At 40.7% G+C, this 27,949-nt stretch overlaps 1 pseudogene; it reads right to left on the bottom strand.

The window, feature by feature from the left end:
* Positions 1-446: 446 nt before the first annotated feature.
* LOC131478337 (beta-galactosidase-1-like protein 3) overlaps positions 447-27,949 on the bottom strand; it is a 50,886-nt pseudogene continuing 23,383 nt past the window's right edge.

Genomic DNA, 27,949 nt, shown 5'->3' with positions numbered 1-27,949 from the left:
CTTAAGGAATGTAAATCAACTCCTCAGCCCACAACAGACCACCTTGATGCAATCTCATCCCATTGTTTGCATGGACACTCAACCACTCCACTAAGAATTCTGAAATCTATTGAGGCATTGTTTGCCCCTGTGAGATGGCTTTTGCAAGCAACGTGAGCTTGACAGTTAATGTTATTGATAATGTCTTGGTGAGTGAGCCTTTAACAGCGCACAGCAGTACAATTAAACCCATGCCGTTTCTGGACACCTTATTGTGTGCCTACCCATTGCCCTGAAATCTGGCCCAGACATATAGCATGCCTTCTGGGAAGTGGCTTGATAAGAATTTTACAAACTAATGGAAATGATGGGAGTATGAGCAGAAACTGCTGTGGCAAAAAAATATTGCTGCTGTGACCTTAAAGGTTAGCCTTGCAACTATTTAGAGCATAGAAAATGTAGTTGTTTTAGCTGGTTTCATAATTGTTTAACTAGAGGAAATATAGGGCAAATTTATTAACATCATAGAGATATACTTTGGTTTATTGTTTGTTTATGAGGTTGTAGAGCCTAGAGTTGTTGGGGGATTTAATGTTTGAAACTTTTTGTCTTGGATCCTTATGGTTTTTTTTTTCCCCTTTTGTTGTATTTCTCCGACTAAGTGATAGATAAATTGTGAAAATAAATTTAGTAGGAATGTTTTACTGATTAGTAGGCAACCATCTGTGCCTCGGCCTTGGAGTTCTGACTGTCATCTAATGGCTACTTCTGAAGAATGAATAACGGCTTGCTTTAAAGAAACTGATTATAGTAACTTACAGCGTTATCTTTAAGAGCACCTGGTTGACCATGAAATAAAAAATAAAATAATCAAACATCTGTGCATACCCACTTAGTCATGAGGTTAAAATAGAACAATCAAATAATTGTGCAGAGGCTTGTGTTGTGTCTGAGTAAATAAAAAGGACAGCTTCTTCTTGAGCTGTAGCAAGAGTGCACCAAGTGTCAGTGTCTGTGTCTTTCTTTATCACCAACTCCACGCACCCTTCTCAAGCTCTGAACTCAGCTGGAGCTGGACTCTGGCACCCACCCTATGGTTTTGCTTTGAGTTAATTTAAAGCACACACACACACACACACACACACACACACACATACACACACACAATGTGTTCCAGTGCTTGAAGAGAAGTGGTGGACCTGCTTACCGGGAGGCTCAGGGATGTGTCCTTGGGAGAAGAACCAGCCTTCAAGATCCCCTTGTAGAAAGCAGGCCCCAGAGGATTACTTGCAGAAGGTTTCCAAGTTGCAGAGCGGAGCCTGGGAACGTCCAAGACAGGAGAGGAAGGAAAACGCATTCTGGCTCTCATCTCAATATTGCCCTTAGATTGCCATACAGGGCTAGGATTCTTTCTCAATGAGATGGGGAGTATTCCGAGTGCAACCAGGGTGCTTATTGTATAATTCCACATTCTGAAGCATGATCACTGGAGTCTATGTCTTCCCTTTGGATCTCGGGCTCCTCACTTGCAAAGGAAGTGCTGTGCAGCCACACTGTGAGTTTGCCCCCACCAGGCAGTGGAGCTTTGAGGATATGAGCCCTAACACCTCCCATGATGAGTGTCTCATACCTCACCAGACCTGATCATATGTTCCTGGGTATCCATATCTGAAACCCAAATAGTTCTTTCTTTAAAATCAGCTTTGGGTATTTTGTCCCAGCAGAGTAAAACAGATTAAGCTAGGAAATCAGTACACAGCCGTAGGGTTGTTACTATAAAGAGATCAGAACATGCAGAAGTGGCATTGAAATTGTCTATGTGTAGTCTTGGAACACTTTGTTGAAATAGGCTAGAAAGGGTAGGTGTTGTTAAAGGAGTCACAGAGAGAGCTGACATGGACCCAGAAGACAAAAAGATCAGGGAAGAAGGATCACACCTTCAAGGTTGGTTAGCTGATTTTCACCATGGTGCGGGTAGTGATAAGAACAGAAAAAAAATAGTAAAGATTATGCTGACAAGCCCCCGGTAGAAATTAGCAATATCAATGTAAGTCAGAATACAAGAGCACCCTTGTCTCAAAGCAGCAGGAATTTGGTTGACCTGTGCCCACGGATTTTCTGGAAGTCTGAACTTAATGAAATACTGGGTGAGAACATTTGAGTACAACAAAGTGTGCAAGCTGCTGTTTGGTTTCCATTAACCAATGAAGTCTACATATTGGAAGAAAAATGCAAACTAAAGACAAACTTCGTAATCAAATACAAAACAGTCAAAATTAGAACATTTTCAGGTTGGCTAACAAAAGTGGAGGAAAAATGTATAAATAGCACCCAGAGGCTTTTTGCTAAGGAAAGGAGATACAAAGAAGTCTGGTACTTCACTTCAAAACAATGGAACAAAAGCCCAGGTGGCATGTCAGAAATATTCCGACCTATGTCCATCTCAGGCCTAAAGGCCTGCAAGGGACGCACAGTTCCAGGAAGTAGGCCTAGGCCACTACTCATGCTCAGCCTAGGGCCGTCTTAAGAATCGGCTCCCAGCTGTCCATCAAAGCACTCTATGGCCATACATGGCTCCTGGTGCCACTCTGCAGGAAGGAAGCATAAAATTGTGATAGCATTCATGTGATGTTAATTCTGAAGTTGCACAAAGCAAGGGTATTAGAGAACATACTTTCACTAAGCTTCCCAAGAAAAGCCTGAGAAGTGTTGGGTTCAAAACACAAAGGGGAGCCACTGCATGAAAATTTCTGTCAGAATGTTTAATGGAGTCAAGTAGACGAACAGCCAGCATTGAGACCCTAGAACATCAAAGCCAACAGCAGCATGCAACACAGCTCTGGGAAAACTACAAGCACTGGCACACAAGCCAGCAGGAGATTTCAGCCACTTGGGCTGACAGCAGCACGTCTTGAGGCCACACCTTCCAGCACAGTGTGCATAGAACACTTGACTTAATTTTCAGTGAATGCCTTGTTGCACTTTGGTCTTGCTAGGGGCCTGGAACTCCTTTCTACTTCTGATTTCTCTCCTTGGGAGTAAGAGCCCTGGTCTTCATACCATCTCATGATTATGCCCAAGAAGTACTTTTTAATTCACAGATGGAAAGTGTTTGCCTTCAGATGAGTCACAGATGGATCTTTCATTTTGCCCTTTTGACTGATACTGGAACAAGTTAAGACTTGTGGAACTATTAAAAGGGTATGAATTTCTTCACATTTTGGCAAGGATAATGAACTTTGAAGGTCAGAAAAAGAATGCCATTCTTTCCCAATTTCCATGTGTTAGAATCTTATTCTCTAATGTGTAACTTTAAAGTGGTACAATCTTTAAAAGCTGGGTCCTGGTGAGAGATTATTACACGACGGTATCATTATCTTCAAAAGAAGTTGATGTTTGTTCTACAAGGTGGATTATTTCAGTGAGCTTGGGTATTCAGCTCTCTATGTGTCTCTTCTACACATGCTGCTGTGCACCGTGAGTACCTCACTATAGTCAGTCCTAGGCTAGACCCATAATCTTCAGGATTATTTTCTTTACAAACAGCCTAGCTTCCAAAATTTCATTATAATAAAATAACATGAAGTAAGACAACCAACATTAAAAGTACCCATTGGAAATAAGAAGGAGCATACCTATTGAAGAAGTCCATTTTCATCTCTGTTGGGGTCCATGCAGTGGATGTGGGGGACACGAGGGTGTGAAGACATTGTTCCATTGCTGGCAGGGCCGCAAGGAACCTCCCGCTGAGACAGGGCCCTGCGGATATCTACAGCCACCTGGATGCAGCTCCACCTTCCTTTGCATGGATACCAGACCACCCTGCGAAAGAATTCTAATCTTCCCAGGCATTTTTGCTATTGTGAGATTGGCTTTTTACACAATGTGAACTTGGAGGTTAATGTCAATGATAATGTCTTACAAAAGGGCCTTCTATTATTCCTACTGTTTTGGCTGTCCCCATTGACCTTATGCTAATCAAGGGACCTGTATTTAGGGTTTCATTCTTCCCTTAATCTTTAGGTTCTCCTTTTCTTGGTGATACAAGATTAGGTTGTAGGATAAGAATTGTAGCAGGAATTTCTATTGTTTTGAATAAAGCAGATGGCAGGGTTGTCCTTAAAAACACCCACTTGACCATGAAGTGGAAAGTCTGACCCAGAGTTTGACTGGTTCTGTATAAATAAAGCTGACAGTTTTACTGCGTCGTCCACTATCATTATGGAATCCTAGTGGTCCGTCTCTTTCTTTCTCTGTGCCGACTCCACGCACACTTCACGAGTTCTGAACCCCAGGCCGGAGCTGGACTCCGGCACATCTCAAGAGAATAAATAGTGAAATCATTCAGGAAAATATCGTTGAGGCGAACATATCCAACTATTCCTGAAGGCAGGAGAGGGAATGTGAGAGAAGCATGGGCATTTTCTAGAGTGGAGCAAAGAAATGTAAGCATGTAGATGCCATCAGGATCAGGAAGCATCCGAGAAGGAAAACATTCGTCTGAAATTCTATGGCTAAAGGAGTTAAAGCTCACAATTTAGTATGAGACATTGCCTATGAATCCCAAAAAGAGATTGGGACTTAGGACAAGCCAGCACTTAATAGCAGCTTCACTCGCCTGACCTGAAGAAGTACGCAATCCAGGGCAACGAGAAGACACCTGCATTCTAAGGTGTCGGTATCTCCTTTCTGTGGAGTCAAATTCTTCTTCTCAAATTTAATGTAGCCCAATACTGCATTGAAGCAATTGAAGAGAAGCTAAAGCCTGCTTCTCAAGACCAGAGCCCACCTTTATTTTCTTCCTGCATTTTCCATGAGAAATTGATTCGATCTTCATTCTCCACCAGAATCCTCAAAATCTGACAGTCCTGCTCAGAAAAAAAAAGTTTATGGAGACTACACCACCAAGCAAAGCTTTATGAATCATACTTTTCCCCAAGTCATAGATAAAAGGATAAGCAAATGAAAGAAAAGTTCACAGAACCCCAAAGTATACCCTTTCTCATAAGGCCACCATTGTGTTCCTCGCTGCTCAGTCTTTCCTTTCTGCTCTGCTGCTCACATTAGGAAAGACAGGCTAAGACTTGCCTTTGATCAGAGATCCAAACAGGGATTGATGACTGACTCAGGGCATAACAGAGAAATGTGATTTGTGTTTAAACACCTACATAGGTCCTCATGAACCAGGGCCTGGTAGATGCCTTAGGCTTGTAGCCCTTCACTCTTCCAGTTAAGGTCCCAAGGCAGGAGAGACACCAAGGGTAGTCAAAACAGATGTGAAAATCTGTGTGAGTACCCAGGCACATTGGCATTTGAGGAGAGCATTTCCTGGCTCTGTAATTACATACCATGGACTGAGGAATGTTCACCTGCTGGTTATTCTTATCTAGAAATCCTATTAATGTATAATTCAGAAACACCTGAAAAACAAATGTCAGTGTCATACTTACAGGTTCACGTGCAGAAAGGGAGGAGAATGGTTATTATTTAGACAAAAGGAGGTTTTTATGAGGGAGATCACAGATGCCTGAATGTTATTGGGTTGCAACAGAATTTAGTTTGTTCAGGAAAAAAAAGGATTTCTCTGTGTATTCCCAATGTCCCCTGCATGTCAGATGCTGTCAATATCATCAGATGGTGGTAAAGTGGACCAGTAACTAAATACCTTCCCGCACTGACAGAGGTGTGCCAAACCTTAGCCTGACCAACCAGAGCAACTCAGAAATACCCACCTGTGCTGTATCTTCAACATGAACATACAGATGGCCTACAGTGCAGACGGGAGTCTCATAGAGGATGAATCCATAGGACTGTCTGCTTCCATTGTTTATAGGAAGATTCTCCATACTGACTGGGATCTTTGATTTGACCGGCTGTGCAGGAGACACGGCAAGAGCCAGAATGATGAGAAGCCTGAAGTCTTCATCCAAAGACTTCTGTCATTTTGTTTTGTCTTGCTTTACCATATACTTGTCCCCAAGGGTGCTCTGAATAAAAAATAATAGAACTGATGCTATGTGATAATGCACTTGTGTTTCATATTCTCTCTGATAAGGTGAGTCAGCAGATGGTGGGTGCTCAGTGAACAGGGAACAATCACAAATAATTATCAGAATTGATCAAAATAGTAAGATAATTGCATTCTAAAGTAATTACTATCAAAAAACAAATACTCATTTAGCATCTTAACTATAACAATCAACACATTTTCAACAAGATAGTGTCGGCGGAGCTGAACACCATCTAAACACAAGAGATTTTTTTTTCAAAAAGCTCTCATTTTTTCAGGGGAAACATGTAGTCTAATTTGAAAAGGAGAGCAGAAATCCACAGTTCACTGACTTGGCCTGAGAGGCTGTTAGTGAAGACAACGGCTCAGTATCATGGATTTAGAAATGGGAAACACAGGGCTTTTCTTACATGGATTATGCAGTGCAAAAAACAGAATGCACTAGACAGATTCACCTGAGATAAAAAACAAGATTTTCCACTCCCCAGATATCCCTCTTCCCACACATTTGTGCTTCAAGCTCAAACCGCTTCACCGTCCACATGGAAGGAGCTGGTGGCTCCTGTTCACATTTCCAATCTTGGACAAACTGCAGAGGATCAGTTTTCATGTTTTTAAAACAAAGTTTCCTGATTGAATCCCCAATCAATGTAGTAAATCCTTCTTTCCCTTCTCTCCAATGGTGAAACATTTACTCACAGCATTTAAGAATGGGAGGGTTTCCCCCAGGGGTAAGCAGTACAATACTGTCACAGAAGGATACACAGTCTTAGGCTTATTCTTAGGTAGTGGGGCCAGTGGAGTTTCTGCAATGAAAATGGGTCGCAGGATGAGAGGTGTCTGAAACAAACACATCTTCTCCAAGACTTCCCACCCATCTGTGACCTGTTATATCCCAAAGACAACAAATGACATGAACAATATCCTGAAATGTGTATGCGGTCCTCCAACAATGATGGTCTACAGACAATAACTGACAACTGTCCAGCTGTTTATAACCTACACACATCAGGCAGATTATAAAGTCCTCTGTGACAAAACATTAACCTGTTAGAGTGAGTGATCTCTGGGAGGAAGAAGTCTGGCTCACGTGTTTTTTTTTTTTTTTTTTAATCAATGTCATACTTACCTTACTTAGTTTCTAGCTGCTACTACATGGTTAAATATGTTTAAATAATTAAAATTAAGTAGAGTGTGTTTTGTACTGTAAAGGGTTTACCCTGTCACACGTGGCATTGAGAGCTTTACAAAGGAAAGCTTGTGTAATCTTCACCCACAAGACAAGTTTTTATTTCCATGTCTCATTGAAACAAATAAGATGCGAGGACTAGGACTTGCTCCTGCAAAAACTGCAGTTATGATGTGGGAAACCATGGTCAACTTAACTAGGTTGCCCTAGTTCTCTAGAGCATCATTAAACTCTTCCCTTTCTCTGTTCCACAAAATGCCACATGAGGAAAATCAACCTCCAAGTGGTGGTTGCTGAGGTACCTGAGACAGATCCAAGGAGTTCTCGAAGGATGAAATATTTCTCTGTGAAGTCTCCAGCCTCTGTCAGCACAGCATCATAGTCTGTAAGACACCCAGGGTTCTGTCATATGCCATGTAACCTCTACACAACATGTCTCAAACCACGAGAAGGGACAAAAGGAGAGGCATATACTCCTATCTGCAGAATGTTCCATAACAGGCTGAAGCTAGGCACCTAATGACAGCCTACAAACACTCCCACCTTAATGGGGAACTGACCATGTCATGACATTGGGACCGCCCCTCCAATTTACCTTCTTATTCTTTTGATCCTTGAATCTGAAATTCCTGACTCTGATATCTACACCTAATAACCACCATTATTTGTGCCTTCTCTTTTCTTTTTTAAGTTATTCTATTTACATTAGAAAAGCAAGTTCATGTATATCAAAATTACAGATTAGGGAGCACAACGATACTCCCATCATACCATCCCTCCAACCCATTTTCCCATCCTCTCTCATCTTTCATAACTTTTTAAGAGAACAAAGGTAAGTTGTGAGTAAGATGAGTAAGGCAGAGCTATAAATCCAGGGCAGCCTTTTGCACTACAATGACAGACTGGGGGGACATAGTTAACCATCACAAAAACCAGGAAGGCAGACTTGAAAATTCTCAATAGATCATAGGCTAAAGCTACAAGACCCTAGAACATTAGTAGGACATTCTTTAAGAAATTCCACCCCATCAGTGTGTGGAGGCAACAACACCAGCAAACACTTGCCATAGCTAGTAATGACACCTCTGTGCTTATCATCAACATATGCAGCTCCATTCATGAAGCCAAAGTTGGTCCCACCATGGAACATGTATGCATTGAAGGACAACTCAAGCTTGAGGATTTCCGACACTGTTCTCTCAACCTCTGTGGAGGCAGAAGGCAAGAATACAGAGCAAACTGGAAATTAGTGGAAGGTGTCTTTCTTTAATAAAGAATATTTTTATATTTTAGTATTGTTTAAGTTGTATGATACATATATTTTATATCAGTAAAAATTACACACACATACATACATGCTTGTGTATGTTAGCACATGATTACTATGAGAGAAAAAGTATTTCCTGGAAATAAAATCATTTTTAAATAGCTATAAGAAGCAAATATGGTACAAATGTTTAACAACTCAGGAATAATCACTATTTCAGACTGATTTCTCTGGTTATCCCAATCTAAATCATGAAGGAAGAGTCCTGTCTTTTTTTCCCATCTAATTCTATTATTATTATTATTATCATTTTATGATACCTTTCCATAGACACTAGGATTTCCCTTATCCCCTTCCCAAGATCCCTTGGGGATCTATATTCCCCTATATTATTACTAAAGTATAATTCTTCATACATTGTCATATGCCCATCTTTGTAGGCATAGACAATGGCAGAGTCCAGCATCCTATTGTCTAGATATAGTAAACGGTTTCATTGGGAGTCCATTTTTTTATCTGGAAGCAGATACACATCGTGCATTTTATCCTCACATTTGGATATGACCGTCTCCATTACACAATTACTATATATATCCCCTAAATGAAAAACACAAAACAAAATCAGAAAGAAAAAGAAAAGAAATTAACAACACCACGAAGTTAAATAACATGCTACTGAATGACTAATGTGTCGCTGAAGAAATGAAAATTAAGAACCCTCTTGAAGAAAATGATGCTGCTGTATGATCTATGAGTCAGTGAAGAATTTAATCAGAAGAAAGTGTTTTGAAGATATGAAACAAACAAAACAAACAAAATTCATGAGATAGTTTCTGCGGATTTTTGTTGTTGAAATGTGTCTCCTATAGGTAAAAAAAAAATAGATGGATTTTGCTTTTTTAGTTCAGTCTACTACTCTTTCTGTTTGATTGATGAATTTAAGCCATATACATTTAGGGTTAAAACAAACAGGTGGTGATTTTGTTCTGTCATTTTTAGCAATGGGTTGTTTATTGATTTAGTCATCTGTTGTTATTTTACTGGGATATTCCTCACATTTGTCTTTGGTTTAAGTGCTTACTATTCCATCATCTTCTTTGAAGATGTGACTGTCTAAGACAAACTTCCATTTTGCTTTGTGCAGATTTCTTCTTTAACTTTGCCATAACTACACTGGATTAGTATTTCAAAAAGCTGCATAATGTGAAACCACATATTATTGATTGTTTTGCATTTTAATGATCTGCTAGCCCCACTAAGTTATAAGCTAAGTGCAGGACAGGTGTGATATATTGTATATTCACCAGGCATATCTTTAGGGACTGGGTGCTTGCAATTAACAGGAGATCAATAATGATTTCTGATTGAATGAGTGAATTATTTAGTGGAGACTTGTGTGTGTGCATAATCTGTGACTCGGAGGCATCTCTACATGGAGTAGATCATCAGCAAACTCTTACCTTTCTTCCTTGGAAGAGACTGCTTATCTCCCCATTTCTTGTACCAGCCGACCCAGTATTCCATAATCAGAATGGGTTTATTTTTCTAGAAACAAGTAAAATCAAACACTAAGGCCTGAGGAAATGGATGAGAAACACCATGAGCCCCAGTGTAAAAGATCAGACATTCATGAGGTCATGCTTCATGAGCTTCTCCCCCTTTCCAGCTTTCCCTTTTGATCCATCCTTCCCCTGTCATGTCTTCATCAACAGTCATTGCTTTGGGTCCTCCTTTCCGCCATGTCTCCTAATTCCTTCCAGCGTCATGTGCCTCCATTCTGTATATGGAGAGCAGTGATTCCAGCATTGAAAGAATCTGAATACACAGGAACCTGATTAGGATTCTTCTGTGGAGCCTGAGGATCAAAGGTCTCATGTGTCTCAGAACAAAGTTAGCACCCAATCCCCAGTTTCAGCTTGTTAAATTGCAGATATATGTTTGTTCATCACATTGTTAACTTTATTTATATCTTTATCCGATTGTATTCAACCTCATCATCTGTGTTAAATTTTTAAGACCATATTCTATCTATTTACTCTTGCTTATTTAACATTTATTTTAAAAGAAAAACTGGTATATTAAAACTTGTGAAATGTCTCAGGGATTTAAGAAATGCAAATTCTATGTATTTAAAAAATCTAAAGCCCTAAAGGTGAATCCTCATTGTTCAGCTTTAGCTGTGTGCTAGGACTGGTTGCACTAGAATATTGGACTTTGTTGCTATAACAATGCCAGACAGAGATACTATCTTGCACATTTTACCAAGGAAGAAGTTGAGTTGAAGTAATCTGTCTGCACCTCAGTTAGGAAGTAGGATTTGAACTTGCTTGCCTATTTTTAGAATGTATACTCCTAATTCTGACACCATGCTGCCTCTTACTTGTATGCATCTTATGATCCAGGCAGTGTGTGTGAAAGCAGTACATTTCTCAACACTCCTGGGATAATTCTTAGTTAAACTTTAGGCATTTCTTTAAAAATCCATCTTTGATTTCCTAAACTGTCAGTGGCCACAGGCTTTCATGATGATACCTGTATTCCATTTCTAAATATTTTAGAAATTATTTTATTTAATAAACAAATTTCCTGTATTTTACTATACAGTTCTAGGAGCAAAGTGGTACTTCCTTCTCAGTCTTTCCTCCTGCCCACTTTCCCTGCCAACTCTCCACCTTCCCGACTCTTCCTTTTTAAAAATTTTCACCATGAAATATTTTCATATCACTTCACAATCACAGATTTATTACTCTAGTAGATAAAGATTTCACCACATAGCAAGTAGAGGAAAACCTACAATTCCTCAAGAGTATAAACAAAGGCTGAAAATAAGAATAAAATCTCTCAGATAGATTGCATTTTTGTGCTCTGTGTGTTAATTACAAGAAGTCAGGACAAGCATTTGTTTATCTTTCAGGGACTGGATTATTTCATTAAGCATATTGGTTTCTAGAAATGCATCTATTTCATTGAAAAAGACAAGATTTAATTAGTTTTGTAGCCAAGAGTTATTTTGCATTATATATATAACACATTTTCTCAGCCAGTCATCCATACCTTAGCTACCAAAACACTCTAAACACTGCTTAAGCCACATGCTCTTTTTATGGGTAAGTGTTTCTCCCACCCCCAAAACAGGAATAACACTTATTGTGTGGAGAGTGTTAACAAGGAATATTTTAGTTAAATTTCTCTTGAGGCATCCACAGGCATTCAGAGAATTTAGCCTCAATCATATCTGGCTGTGATCCAAATGATCATATTCCAAGCTTGGAGAGTTGGGAGTGCAGGACTTATTTTAGCTAATACTAGGGGTTGGGCACGATCTTTTTCTTTCCACCATTTTGCATTTATTCTAAGCCACTTTCAGTAAAGTATACATTTTTCCAGATATACATATTCTTCTGTCTAAACCATTGGTGTTATAATGTATAGATGATAACTCCAGGTTTTGTTTAGTGGGTATATTAATAGTACATCCATCTTTACTCACCTGTGTAAGTTATCTGTATTTAGGATGTGTTTTTTTGATAGTATGTGTTTTACATATTGCATTTCTAAGTTCTCAATTTGAAAAAAATTATTTTAATTAATAGGACTATTGATACTTGAAGCAAGTATTGAGAATCAGGCATTGTGGCAGAAAGGGCTATCTGCTACTTGGGTCACCCTCATCCCATGTTGGCTGACTTGGATTCAGTCTCACGTACTGTTCTGTGTAGAACCAGCTCCCTGCTTTGCACATAGGAGGCTTAATTTTCTGTAATCCAGCTTGGAGCCCTGAATAATATTTTTGTGGTCTTAGCTGTCTTAGGTGATCCAGCCTCAGCCATTGTAATGGCTGAGCATTTAGGGAGTAAACCAGAGGATGGAAATCTCTCTCTTCCTTTTTGTCATTTTGCTTATCAAATACATAATTAGTCTATTTATTGAAATGAGAGACTAAGCCATGATAGAAGTCAACACAGAATCAAAAAAAAAAAAAAAAGATTGTACCCATTGTGAAATGTCTGAGGGTAGCTTTCTCTGGTCCTTACTTAGTTCTAACTTTGGATCCCCACCCTCTCTTGCAATGACCATCAGGGTCACTCTGGAGCCACCCCCTTCCCCCCAAAAAAAAACCCTCAAGAGTAGATAGATAGAGACCAATAAGGAAAGCTTAGAACTAGACAAGAAATGATCAATTTGGACTCACATATACCTTACTAGGTGGGACACAAAGATTAGTTACTCTTCACTAAGGTATTGAAGATTTCTCTGCACACCCCTCCTAAAACTGTTCTGTACCTCAACTGTTGACATATACCTTGTTAGAGTTATATGCCGGTTTTGACTATCCCAATATTTGCCAAGTTCAGTAAAAATTATGCTTCAACACTAGAAACTGTTAAATATAAAATTGAAAATACACACGAGACAGCTGAATAGTACCCTATAGCCATTTTAAGGTGTACAGCAGCCGGTTCTGTGTATAAACTAAAATTGAAGTGTCAATGAGTAGACACAGGATGTGGCTAAGAGCTTGCATTTTCTAACATATTGGTCACTCAATACCATGTCAGTTAACTTCATACTGTTGTGAACTGCTGTTGACGTTATGTTGTGGCTTTTAATTGGTCGGGATGATATTCTGCCAGCTCTACTTTCAGACCAGATATGGTCTCCCCAAGAAACTGTTGAATTGATCTGAACAATAAGATGCTGGACTCTATGCATGGTACATGCTTGAAATGAAGGAATTATGACTAGATTTGAACTGTAATACTGCAACAAGGTAGAGGAATCCACCATGGGGTGATACAGGGAGGGGTTGGGGGAATCCCAGAGCCTATGAAACTTAAAAATGAAATTAAATAAATGAAAAAAATTAAAAGTGACAATTCCATATGATTCTCCTAATAGTAACAATTTTTAATATCATTATATTTGTCATTATGTAAAGTATTACTATGCTACATATTAGTAAAATATTAACAATTCTATAAATCTCCATCAGAAAATTTAAAGAATAGTTTCACACTGATTTTATGAGGTCAGGATTTTCTTAATTCCAAGTTTAAATATTTTTCTCTTTTTAAGAGAAAAGCAAAGACCAATACTCACCATGTACGTGGAAGCCAAAATCACCAAAAATAAAAACCGATTTCAAGAATGTGTTCAAATAGAATATATGATGATTGAATAAGATTCATCTGGAGAATATAATACTGGTGTGACACTGAAAATAAGACTTACCACATAGCTGTAGTAACATACTAAATGGGAAGACCAAATGAGAAAGGCTACCTAATTTTCTACTTGTCTATTAATTTGTATGCATCACAAAGCAGGTCACAATACTCTCCTGTTCCATAAAGTCTATTTAAAAGGATGTCAGGGACACACATTCAGGGCTAGAGTAGGCAGTGAGGGGAAAGTTGGGAGACACATTGTGTCCATGGGGAGACAGAGGGTGTCCCTCTTGGTTGCCTGACTTCTTGTAATCTGGGAAGGGCAGTGGTTACATACCACACACAGTTGAAGGGGATGCAGCAGGGGAAAGGGCTGTTACATAGGCCAGAAGAAGGGCTGCTGTTTCCTGACTGATCTTGCTACTTGACTGACCTATTTAACTCCCCCTCAGAGATTTCGGACCATTATTCTTTTTTATGTGTTAGACAAAATTGGATTTTCTCTTTTTTTATAATTTATTTATTTTTTGGTATACTACCTTAGGCTCTGGGATTTCTCCTCTCTTCTTCAGATCTCTGCCCCTCACTGAGTTCCCTTGTATTATTACAGTAGTATAAGTCCTTGATAAATAGTCAGAAGTCCATCATTCTGGTATTTAAATGAATACTGGCATAATAAGTATGGACAATGCAAGAGGGTCCAGCATGCTGTTGTCAAGATATATTGAACAGTTTCACTGTGAGTTCATTTTTGAATTGGGAGTAGAGATGCACACTGCATTGTATCTTCACATTTAGGTGTGATAGTTTATATTATATAGTTCCTCTAGATGACTATATGTACATACATGTTTACCTATATATTTATTGATCTTGTATTTCACATGAAGATTGCCTTATATCAAAGAGAACGTATGTAATCATTCTTTATAACTGTGAAAGACTGTGGTTTCATCTCTTCTTCAGGTGATTAAAGGTATAGGTCTTGCAAGTAGTAGATTTGGAAATCTCAGCTAATGGATCCATCTAATTTGTGCCTAGTCCCACACGACACAGGTCCAACCACAGAACCCTGCCACACCAGGCCAGGCAATTATCTTGGTCTGTGTGTTTCCAACCTTGGGCCCCTTTGAGGGAACCCAGCCAGCCCACACAGCACAGTTCTAGTCCCAGGTACAAGCCACAAGCCCCCTCCTTGCTGGGCTGTTAGTCACCTTGGCCCAGCTTTAATAGATAAATGGGGGAAAAAAAACCCAAAGTGAACAAGTCAAAAGGAACATCATAAGGATAGGTAGCAAGAGCAGTTGGTAGCTGCATTCCATGGTGATCTGCTCTCAGAAGTGTCCTACGAGGCCATTCTGACTCAGATGTGGAAGGCCCAGGCAGTGACAACACAGCAGCCATGATTGTAGCTGTTTCTGAAAGACTCTATCAACTGTGCTAAAAACTAGGTCACTGGATATGGAACTGTCCCAAGCAACAGCTAACCTGGACAAGGCTGCTGCTAAGATTTCTATATACCACCCCCCCCCCATTTGGACAGGACCTAGCCAAAGACATAAAGTCTTAGGAGGAGAGGAGCAAAGTGAAGATCTAGCCTGATAACCCACTAAGAGTGAATTTTGGTCTTTTGACAAGCGCCCTCAACTTTCTAACAGAATGTGGCCTCATAATATATAAGGAAAAGGTTCAATGAGGTAGCAGAAAGTTAACTATTTAGGAATCATCTTCACTTTGGGGGAACAGAGATTAGCTACAGAGAGAATACAGGTCATACAGAAAATACCTGAACCAACAACCTCGTGAGTTTTCATGCATTTCTTTAACAAACAGGGACTCTTCAATTGGAAAAACAAAGCAAAGCACAACTTTCACCAAGTGGAAGGCTATCATCAATAGCACAAGCACAATGGGATTTCTAAACCTGGTCTTTCAAAAAAGCATACTGTAGGCATGCTAACTACTGTCCAAAAGGTGGGGGAGGGAAGGGAAACAGCAGACCTCATGCAGAATGTTGGTTTAGAGTTAAACTGTCTAGGCATAAAAAAAAATTCACTGCTTCTTAGATGAGACCAGGCAAATCCAGGACCAGACTGAACAGAGTAGGACTGTCTGGTCTAAAATATTGGGTCATGGAAATCGTGTTTGTCATTTTTCATTAATACCATATCTTTCACATTCTTATTTTCCCGTTGGAATATGTATTTTGAATACACATGCTTGTCTGTAACAGAGAACAGGGCATTCAGCTACAGGTAATGAGACAAGGCTTCCAGCCAATCCCTTTGGATGGTATACCAGACATCTGGACCATGCAAGACAATTTTTTCCATAATCTCTGTCAAATAGGACACAGAATAAGAATACTCAACTACAACCTCATATGCAGAGTGAGGAAGATGGCCGACCATAGAGAGCTGGTGTAGGGCAGTGTGGGGACAGAGGGGAACTGATCCAGCAGAGAAACAAACCAGGAGATAAAGAAATGAGGGGATAGGTGTAGGAAGGTCACTGGAGTTCGCTGAAGTAAGAAGCTCTACACAGCATGGAGAGACAACGATAAAAAGGAAAAAGAGGGAACAGCACGCCGTGAGAATTTTGGTGAGTCGCAATTCCAGCCAGGGGGAAGGCAGCGGAATCTCAGCCGTTCCTGGGAGGACAAAGGCGGTTGGAAGGACAGGCGTCCACACCCACAGGGGCACAGACCACTGGAGTGCAGGAGACCCTAAAGGAGGCTACTGGATTGAACAAAGGGGGAATCATCCCACGAAGATAAGCAGGGGGGTTGCCCAGAAACCTGCCTCCCAGTAGGTCAGCAACTTTGAGAGAGTGCAGAGGAGACTGGAGCTGCGCTCTGGGTCTGGGTTACAGTAATCCCCAACTCGGCTCCGAAAGGTTGACTAACTGCAAAAGTCTCCAGTGGAAACTGCTGCTGAGCTCAGCCTGAGCATTAGGAGCGGGGCAACACTCGGCATAGCCTCCCTGGACAGAGGTGCAGGCTGGTGGGAGCACAGCTGCATGACTCCCACGGCTCTGCTCCCAACGGCGGAACACCTTTGAGAAAGTGCAAAAAAAAAAAAAAAAAAAAAAAGAGAGAGAGAGAAAGAACAGCCTTGTAAAGGGGGCAGGTCAGGACTGTGAACTTGAATAGATCCCCTGCTGTGCTCAGCTCAGCAGGAGACCCCGAAGCAAAGCCGGTTCTGCAGGACTGCTGGGCAAGTTCTCCCAGCGGACCTGTAGCCTGAGGTGGAGCAGAGGCCCTAGCCACACGCGGCTCCCACCCCGAGCCCAAGAGGAGGGACCGGCTCTCTAGACCTGTGGCCTGAGGTGGCGCAGAGGCCCCTACTACACGTGGCCAAGGCCCCAGCATCCACCTCGAGCCCAAGAGGCAAGAAGAGACTCTGTGGACCTGTGGCCAGAGGGGGCGCAGAGGCCCCAGCTACACGCGGCTCCTGCCCCGAGCCCAAGAGGCGGGACAGGCTCTCTAGACCTGTGGCCTGAGGTGGCGCAGAGGCCCCAGCTACACACGGCTCTCGCCCCAAGCCCAAGAGGTGGGACCAACTCTGTAGACCTGTGTCCTGAGGTGGCCCAGAGGCTCTGAGCCCAAGAGGCAAAACACAGCTCAGCAGAGTCAACGAACTCAGACGGAGGCGTGGAGCAGTGTGGCTTCCAGTGAGGCAACGACTTTGAGTGAGAGCTGCAGGGGGAAGGCCTGGCACTAGGACTGGGACATAGAGTCTCCTGACCCAGCTAGGGGCTGTGGTCTGCAAACTCCGAACAACAAGCAGCTGGAACCCCCTGCTGTGCTTAGCTATACTTAGGCCAACACTCCATATAGCAGTTGCTGGGTCACACTTCCTATAAGCTACAGCACCGGGGCAACGGCTCCGGACAAGCAAGTCAGAGGCTAAAATCCCAAAATGGCAAGAAACAACAACACAATGAGGAGAAATATCAGAAAAGGTAATGACCCAGAAGAAAGATCAAGCATTTCCCCCCAAAACAACCAAAAACTAATCTTAATACATGAGATGCAAGATGATGACATAGAGGAATTACCAGAGAAGGAATTTAAGAAACTAGTGATGAGATTCATCAGAGACAGCGAGAAGCTCTGGGAAGAGTCCAAGGTATTCAAAAACCATATCATTGCAGAAATAAATCAAGTCAAAAAGGGAATCCTCGATATAGAACACAAAATTGAAAGCCTAACTAACAGAATGAACACAGCAGAGGACAGAATATCAGAATTGGAAGACATTCAGAATGAAAGGCAGCAGTTCATCAAACAGTTGGGGACAAATCTGGAGAAAGCCAATAGGTCCATACAGGAAATGAAAGACAACCTCAAAAAATCAAATATTAGAATAAGAGGCCTTCCAGAGGGAGTGGAAAAGGAGATAGGCTTGTAACGGGTGTTCAATGAGATAATACAGGAGAACTTCCAGAACACCGGAAATATAAATCCAGCACAAATCCAGGAAGGTCAGAGAACCCCCAATAGAGTCGACCCAAAGCGATCCTCACCCAGACATGTGGTCCTCAAACTGCCTTCAAGTGAATACAAAGAAACAATTCTAAGACAAGCAAGAAAAAAGGACAAGATTACTTTCAGAGGAAGGCATATCAGAATCACAGCAGATCTCTCAGAAGAAACACTCCAGGCAAGAAGAGAGTGGGGTAAAACCTTTCAAATCCTGAAACAAAACAACTGCCAACCGAGAATAATGTACCTGGCAAAACTCTCCTTTGTATTTGAGAATGAAATTAAATATTTCAACAGCAAAGAGAAACTAGAAGAATACACTAGCACGAAACTGGCCCTAGACAACCTCCTCAGGAAGGTGCTAAACCCAGAGAGAAAAAAATGAAAACCAAAATCAAAGATGGCAAATGGGAAGACCTCCCCACTAAAATCCATACAAGAAAAGTCAACCAGGCAGAGACTCTAATAGTCGCAAATACACACTTGCACACTTACACACACTCATGGCAGCTCAAAATCAATTTCTCTCAATATTATCTCTAAACACAAATGGCCTAAACTCACCAATCAAAAGACACAGATTAACAGACTGTATCCTGAAACAGAACCCATCAATCTGTTGCCTACAAGAGACACATCTAATCAGAAAAGCCTCTAAGAAACTGAAAGTAAAGGGATGGAAACAGATATTTCATGCCAATGGACAAGAAAAAAAGGCTGGGGTAGCTATTCTAATTTCAGATGATATAGACTTCAAGCTGACAGACATCAAAAAAGACAGGGAAGGACGCTATTTATTGGTGAAGGGACTGATACATCAGGAAGAAATCACCATTGTGAATATATATGCACCAAATTCAAACGCGCCTAGCTACGTCAAGCAATTACTTATAGACTTAAGAGAGACATTGATGTGCACACACAATAATAGTGGGTGATCTTAACACCCCACTAACAACAACAGACAGATCAACAAAACAAAAACTCAACAAAGAAACAACAGAGCTCGTACAAACAATAGAACAACTGGACTTGGTAGACATTTATAGAACATTTTACCCTAAGGCCACAGATTATACATTTTTTTCAGCAGTACATGGCACCTTCTCCAGGATCGACCACATGTTAAGACACAAAGCAAACCTAAATAACTTCAAAAAGATAGGAATCATACCATGTACCCTCTCAGACCACCATGGAATGAAATTGGAAATCAGCAATTCAAAATGCCCCAGGAAATACAGAAATTCTTGGAGGCTAAACAATATGCTATTAACCGAACAATGGGTCAGAGAAGAAATTAAAGATGAGATCAAAAAATTTTTGGAAACCAATGAAAACTCTGACACAACATTCCAAATCTTATGGGACACTGCCAAAGCAGTGCTGCGGGGTAAACTCATCGCAATTAGAGCTCATGTCAAGGCCCAAGAGAGGCGTCAAATACAGGAACTAAGCACACACCTCCAGGAATTGGAAAACCGGCAGCAGAAGAGCCCCACATACAACAGGAAGCAAGAAATCATCAAAACAAGGGAGGAAATTAATCAGATAGAAACAAAAAAAACTATACACAAAATCAATGAATCAAAAAGTTGGTTTTTTGAAGAGATAAACAAAATAGACACCCCACTGGCCCGAATGACAAAGAAAAAACAAGGGAAAGCAAGAATTAACAGCATCAAAGATGAAAAAGGCAACATAACAGACACTGCAACCATTAAGAACATAATCAGAAATTACTACAAAGCACTATACTCCAACAAATCAGAAGACCACCAAGAAATGGAAAAGTTCTTAGACTTCTACCACCTGCCAAAACTTAGCCCAGAGGCAACAAACGCCCTGAACAAACCCATAACTGAAGAAGAGATTGAATCAGTGATTAAAGACCTCCCAACAAAGAAAAGCCCAGGTCCAGACGGCTTCACTACAGAATTCTACAAAACATTCCAAACAGAACTAACCCCAATCCTCTACAAACTCTTCAATACAATAGAAAAGGAAGCGACCCTTCCAAACTCATTCTATGAAGCCAACATCACCTTAATCCCAAAACCGGACAGAGATCCTACAGAGAAAGAAAACTACAGACCTATCTCTCTGATGAACATTGATGCTAAGATACTCAACAAAATCCTAGCCAACAGAATTCAAAAACACATCAGACAGATCATTCATCCGGATCAAGTAGGATTCATCCCTGGAATGCAGGGGTGGTTCAACATTCGGAAATCCATAAATGTGATACACCACATCCAAAAACTGAAAAACAAGAATCACATGATAGTATCAATAGATGCAGAAAAAGCTTTTGACAAAATCCAACACCACTTCCTACTAAAAACCCTAACCAAGGTAGGCATAGATGGAAAAATCCACAACATAATCAAAGCAATATATGAAAAACCTAACGCCAGCATCATACTGAATGGAGAAAAGCTGAAACCCTTCCCACTAAGATCTGGAACAAGACAGGGATGTCCACTTTCTCCACTGCTATTCAACATAGTCCTAGAGGTACTTGCTGAGGCCATAAGACAAGAAAAAGAAATCAGAGGAATCCAAATTGGAAATGAAGAATTCAAACTTTCAGTATACGCAGATGACATGATTCTTTATATAGAAGAGCCAAGAGGCTCAACACAGAGACTCCTAGAACTAATACGAGAGTTCGGTAGAGTGGCAAGGTACAAAATTAATGAACAAAAATCAACAGCCATAGTGTATGCAAATAGCCCGAAGATGGAAAAAGAATTAACCAGCAAGATACCATTCAAAATAACAGAGAAAAGTATGAAGTATCTGGGAATTAACCTAACCAAAAATGTAGGAGACCTATTTGAGGAAAACTGCACACCACTTAAAAAAGAAATTGAAGAAGACCTCAAAAGATGGAGTAACATCCCATGCTCCTGGATAGGTAAAATCAATATCATTAAAATGTCTATATTGCCAAATGCGATATATACATTCAACGCAATTCCAATCAAATTGCCAAAAACATTCTTCATGGAACTGGAAACAATGATCTAAAGGTTCATCTGGAAACAGAAAAAATCACGAATATCCAGAACCATCCTGAAGAACAGGAAGTTAGCAGGGGGAATCACAGTTCCGGACCTCTGGACATACTATAGGGCAGTGGTTATCAAAACAGCCTGGTACTGGCACAAAGATAGAGAGGAAGATCAATGGAGCAGAATAGAAACACCAGACAGGAACCCACATAGATACAGTCAATTAATCTTTGACAAAAAGACAGACAACAATCCAAGCATATGGAAAGGTCTGTTCAATAAATGCTGCTGGGACAACTGGTTGATAGCCTGCAGAAACAAAAAGATAGACCCACATCTCTCACCATACACCAAGATCAGATCTAAATGGATAAAAGACCTAAACCTACATCCAGAAACCTTCAAACTTTCGGAAGAAAATGTTGGAAACACACTGCAACACTTAGGGGTAGGCCCTCACTTCCTAAAAAAGACTCCAAAAGCAGTAGAAATTGAGACCAAAATAAACAATTGGGACCTCATCAAACTAAGAAGCTTCTGTACAGCTAGAGAAACAATCAAAAAAGTAAAAAAGCAACCCCCAAAATGGGAGAAGATCTTCGCGCACGACATAGGTGATAGAGGGCTAATTTCCAGAATATACAAAGAACTTCAAAACAACCAAAATGTCAAAACAAACAAGCCACTCAAGAAATGGGCACTGGAAATGGGCAGACATTTCACAAAGGAACAAACCCAAATGGCAAGTAAACATATGAAAAAATGCTCAAGTTCCTTGGCAATAAGGGAAATCCAAATGAAGACAACCTTGAGGTACCACCTAACTCCAGTAAGGATGGCACACATACATAATACCACCAACACTTGTTGGCGAGGATGTGGAGAAAAGGAACCCTTCTCCACTGCTGGTGGGCCTGCACACTTGTATAGCCTCTATGGGAATCAGTTTGGCGAATACTCAAACAACTGAAAATCAACATTCCATATGATCCAGCAATAACACTCCTAGGGATATATCCAAAACATCAACTACTCAAGAAACCAACATGCACGCCTATGTTCATAGCAGCACAATCTACAATCGCAAAAACCTGGAAGCAACCAAAATGCCCATCAATAGAAGACTGGATAAGGAAGCTATGGTTCATCTACTCTATGGAATACTACTCAGCTATTTAAAAAAAATGAAATGCAGTTCTTTGTGGACAAATGGGCCCGACTGGAATCCATCATGCTAAGAGAAATGAACCAATCCCAAAAGGTTAAATACCACATGTTTGCCTTAATTTGAGATGAAAAGATGACAACCTGAAAGATACTACCTGTATTTTGTAATATTATTGCAATCTCTAACAACCTGTATCCAATACAATAAGATAATGCGATATAATCTATAAACCAACAATTAATGTCAGAATACTTAAGATCTACATCGAAAAACTGTAAAAACTGCTATACCCTCAATACGCTATGTTAATCCGTGATGGGGGGAATGCAGGGAAGCCTTTCAGGACCATAAAAAGAGTGAGGAAAAAGTACAATATAGCCTATCAAGATCAAATCTGGTAATTCATAGACAACAGATTCAAAGCGGCACTAATCAATAGTAAAACAACTTTACCAATGCATGAGGGGGGAATCGGGTGTGATCCTGACAACCTCTTAGCAGGAGGTCATGTGCGTGGAGCAGGGGGGCACTCCAGGGTGTTGCAGGTGGCAAGGAGAAAGCCTGGATCCCTACCATGAAGACTCCCAGACCTTCACCACAAACTATTAATATGAGCAACAAGGACTATATCCCAACTGCCTAGGAGACCACAGGGAATTGGATGCCCTTGGAGGCCGAGTACTCTGAGGTCACCCACCCTCAACCAGAGCTTCCACAGGGGATGGAAGAAGTTCAAAAACTACCGTGCAGAAGCCAACGTCATCGGAAAGACAACCAGAAGCCCTGAGCAGTCCGCAGAAACAGAAGAACAATAAACGTCCTTCTGGACCAGGGAGGAGAGCTTTCTCTGGTCCGAGCCTGGCTCCACCTCTGGACCCCCACCCTCTCTCGCAATGACCATCGGGATCGCTCCAAAAACCCCTCATAGCAAACAAACAATCATACAAACTAAAAAAACCTAAAATAAATAGACAAACAACAAAAAGTAGAGCTTGGAATCTGACAGGAATGAGCTGGCATGGATTTGCTCATGCCTCGCTGGGTGGGACACGAAGATTAGTCAGTCTTCACCGTGGTGTTGGGGACTTTCCTGCACACCCCCCCAAAAAAAATGTTCTGCACCTTAATTGTTGACAAATGTCTTGTTAGAGATACAAGGCAGTCTAGATTATCCTAAAATCTGCCAAGATCAGCAAAATTATACTTCAACACAACAAATGGCTAAATACTAAAATGAAATAGATACGAGACAGTTGAAAGTTACCTTATAGCCATTTTAAGGTAGATAGCAGCCGGTCCTGTATACAAACTAAAATTGAAATGTCAATGAGCAAATCATAGGTTGTGGTTAAGAACTTTTTTTTGTTTTTTTTTTTTAACATACTGGTTACGCAAAACCATGTCAATTCCATAATGTTACAAATTGCTGTTAATGTTATATTGGGACTCTTAATTGACTGGGATGATATTCTACCAGCTCTAACTTTGGACCAGATATGGTCTCCCCAAGAAACTGTTCAACCCATCTGGACAATAAGTAGCTGGACTCTATGTTTGGTATATGTTTGCAAGGAAAGAATCTTGATTGAACTTGAACTGTAATACTGCACCAAGGTGGAAGAATCCACCATGGGGGAGGGGCGTTGGGAGGGGTGGGGGGATTCCCAGAGCCTATGAAACTGTCACATAATGCATAATAATTAATAAAAAAAGTCAAAAAAACACATAACCTCATATGCAGGCATGAAGACAAGAGGCAAGATGGTCCATCACCAATGCTACTTCCTTAACTTAATGGATTAATTCTCTTGTCATAGGACTTGTAAGTAGCAAGTTAGACTGGGTAAATAGCAGCTTATGTGTGTGGGCATGGTCAAACAAAGTGGGAATGTTGTGTGCTAGAATGAGGAAAAAATACAGAAGCAAGTATAACCAGTACTTACATATTGCATCTATATCATTCCACAATTAGGCTTTACCACAAATAAGCCCATTTCCTTCCTACCATCCTTTGTAAACTGATCAATCCAGAAGTGGAATTTCTTCATTACCCAAGAGGAAAACACACTCCCAACATGGTAGAGAACATTAGACACACAGGGTGGAGAGCTGCAATAGTCCTGCCAAACATCTTGTTTTCACTGCAAATGCTAAGCAGGGCAGGGGTCATGGCTTATGACAGCAAAAGTATACAACTCTGCTTTGAAATATTTTACCTGCACAAGTTGAAGCTGATCAAAGGACTTGTCATGAATTTCTCTCAGATTGACAGTGGCTAATGCTGTAGAAAGAATAAAAAGATCTGTTGGGTCATTGTTGAAAGTGTCATCCAGGAATGGGTGGCGGACAGCCTACACACAGGAGAATTTGGAGGCATGCTGAGTAAGAAATATGAGATACTACTTTCAATTCACTTTAAAGCCTTTGTAAACATTTTTTTTTTCCCTTGACCACCAGCAGGGGTCATTCGTCTTGCTGAAAAGGACAGTCAAATACAAGCACACTAAGTACAGAGAAACAGGCCAGGACAATGCCATTGACTTGAATATATCTCAGAATTATATGCAGGTCTCTTTTTGTCAGATTCAGCACACATTCTAATGTGCTGTGTCATTGAGGGGAGGAACCACTAAAAGGCAAACAGCCGCTGGTTGCAACAGCTGGTCTTTGATAAAGGTTCCCTGATAGATGCTCCTGACTCACCTGTCTACTTAGATTGATCACTTTTGTCACTTTTGTCACCTTCCAATAATGTGCTGAATTGTCCTCTTACTTCATTTTCTAGGATGTACTCAATACCATTTTACTCATTCTCAAGCTATAGGACCCCAAGGCATGGGCTCTGCCAGGTAGTGTTCCTTATACACCTATTTTTGTCTCTCTACGGTCTTAGTGGGGATGGTCAGGATGATAAGCATGCCCAGAGCTTATCAGAAAAAAAAAATGTAACATGGAAAAAACCAGACTAATCATAAAGAATTCTGTTGTGCTCTGTTAAAAATGATGACAGCAGTGAAAAGCCATAGCACCGGGGCAGCAATGAGCTCTCAACTACATCCTGGATCTTCAGGTGTCATAATCTCTGGCACCCATTTCAATTGGCATGTGAAAGAGAGGCATTGGAGAGCCACATGGATTGTTCAAGTCTCACGTCAGCTGGATAAGAGCCTCATTTCTCCCTTCACATAACACTATAACATGTACCTTCTTCAGTGGTGCCTTTCAGCACTTCATTCTCATTGTCAGAGGTCAAAAGCAGCTCCACAATCCCTCTTTTCACTAGAGCCTGTTGAGAAAATTGAACAAAATTAGCTCCTGTCCCTTGTTTCCACAGGAGAAAAATACAAATCAATTGAGAAATGACACATCTGGATTCAGGTGGGCCGATGTGAACTAGAGAATTCAGAGTGCGGCTACTGTGACTTGCTGAACTCATGCAGTTAGTTAAAACCCAAGACACAATTTTGTGGTACTAAGAGGATGAAACTTTAATACAATGATGGTGTCCATGTGGCGGGCCTAGTGATAGACCCTAAGACAATTGGTGGTATGCTCTTGGAAGATAGTTCTCTGGAGCTGTTTCATGTAGTGGCAGGAGTTACACCAGCCATGCTGCTTCTCAGCATGCCATGTGATCCTTCCTCTACATGTTCTCTGCTATTGCCACTTTGAGTTTTCTCCAAATGATTGCACCAAAAAGGCCTCCCAATCTTGAGCTATGAGATTCTAACACCATGTGACAAAAGAAAACTCCCTATTTCATAAGTAGCTTATCTCAGGTATTTCATTGCAGTACTAAAAAACTGACTAATACAGAAAGAAAATTGATATTCAAGGATATTAAAGGATCATTAATATAACTAAAACTTGAACTAAAAAGACAGCTTTGGAGTAAGTGAACTGGCAGACATCAGGAAATTATTGAACCCTAAAACTAGGAAAACTCTGGAATATTATTGTCAGAATATTTTGAGGGATGATGGTGAAGGCTTCAAGGACAAGAAAACTGGAACGGAGTCTGCCTTTCTCAAAGATTGGCTAAGCTGTCATGACCAGAATGCTGAAAGAAAGCCCTCGTGAGGTTTCAGATGGTGATCAGAGTTACATTAGGAACTGAACTAAAAAAAAAAAAGACAAACAAAAAACAAACAAACAAACAAAAAAACCCCAGCAACAATAAAACAAAATGTCCCCTACTCTAGCACAGAAGCTATCTGCTCTCACTTCTGATACCTTGTGGGAGGCTGAACTTACAAATGACGTACTAGTGTACTGGGAGAAAGAGAATTCAAGTAGCATTGTACTAGGACTGCACCATTCGCTTTATGTTTTGCTCTCAGTAAAATCTGAACTGAGAATTAGAAGCAATAATGAATGGAATGGATATACTTAAATTTTACTGTGCAAGTAGAGAAGGATCATAGGAAATGCTTTGATAGAGAAATTAACAGGGAACAATATCCCAATAAATAATTGAGAAAAAGGGTACAAAGGCATTTAGGAGATCCTGGAACCAGCCCTTCCCGTCACGGTGTCACTAGAAGCCAAGAAGTACAAATTTGTTTCCAAGATCTTTCTTGGAGAGATCCTTTCAGGAAAGAGTCCTAATGCATTCTGCTCTCCCAGGGCAAGCTCCAGATTCTCCTTTGCCAGCAAAGTGTTCTGTGTCTGTGGCAGTCCTACTTCCAGTGGATACAGACATAGCTTGGGCAGGAAGACTTTCACATCACTTGCACAATACTGCTTTTGCAGGCATGCAGAATGCAAGGGAACAAGGTCATGATACTTCTGCCGAGATCCAAAAGGAAATACTGGAAAACCAGGCAGAATCATGCTACTGGATTGGAGCTTCTGCAAGGAGCCTCTGATGGAGAAATATCTAATGAAACTTTGGTAGTGAGCCTAATGTGAGCACCTCAGGAAGGTAAGCCAACTAGCAGCATATGCCCACTCAGAAAAGTTGTATGCATCAGCTTTCATCTTCAGAAGGTGACCATGCCAAAGAGCAACAAAGCGACAGAGGCATAGAATCCTCCACTATTGTTTTAAGAAATGTCTCAGACCACTCAAGAGGTCGGACAGAGACTTGTCACAATGACAGAACCACTACCAAGAAACCCCACCAGGATATTGCCAACCATAAATGAGATTTCTACTAGCAAAGCAGATTGTGGACTTTCAATCACAAGACTTCAAAGGGTAATAACTAAAGTACAGGGTTTAACCAAGAAAGGTATTAAGGGCAGTTTCCAAAGCCATTGAGCCCTCTTCTACCACAATGTCCCCTGGACGCATATGGAACTTTAACATTTAATGCTTGTCCTCAGGGGTTTTAGTCTTGTTTTGATCCAGTTAACCCTCTCTATTTCCCTGCTATCAACATTTGGAATAGAATGTATGCCTTGTGCCCACCCCATCACTGTATCTTGTAATTTCGACTTTTGGACTTCCAGCTGAAGAAGTGTGACTTGAGTTTCAGTCTAAATCAATGCTGGGATGAGTTTGAGATTATGAAATTACTAGGGAGGAAATGATTGTATGCTGTGTGTAAGAACACAGAGTTTGGGGGAGCTAGAGGTAAAACAATAAGACTTAGGTAAATTATGTATCTTGTGCTCGTACCATTAAATCAATTCATAAATTCATGGTGCTAAAAGCTTAG

The sequence above is a fragment of the Ochotona princeps genome, chromosome 30 (assembly GCF_030435755.1).
Source record: "Ochotona princeps isolate mOchPri1 chromosome 30, mOchPri1.hap1, whole genome shotgun sequence".
Classification (NCBI taxonomy): Eukaryota; Metazoa; Chordata; class Mammalia; order Lagomorpha; family Ochotonidae; genus Ochotona; species Ochotona princeps.
The sequence above is the reverse complement of the archived record's forward strand: the minus strand, read 5'-3'. Positions and strand labels throughout refer to the sequence as shown.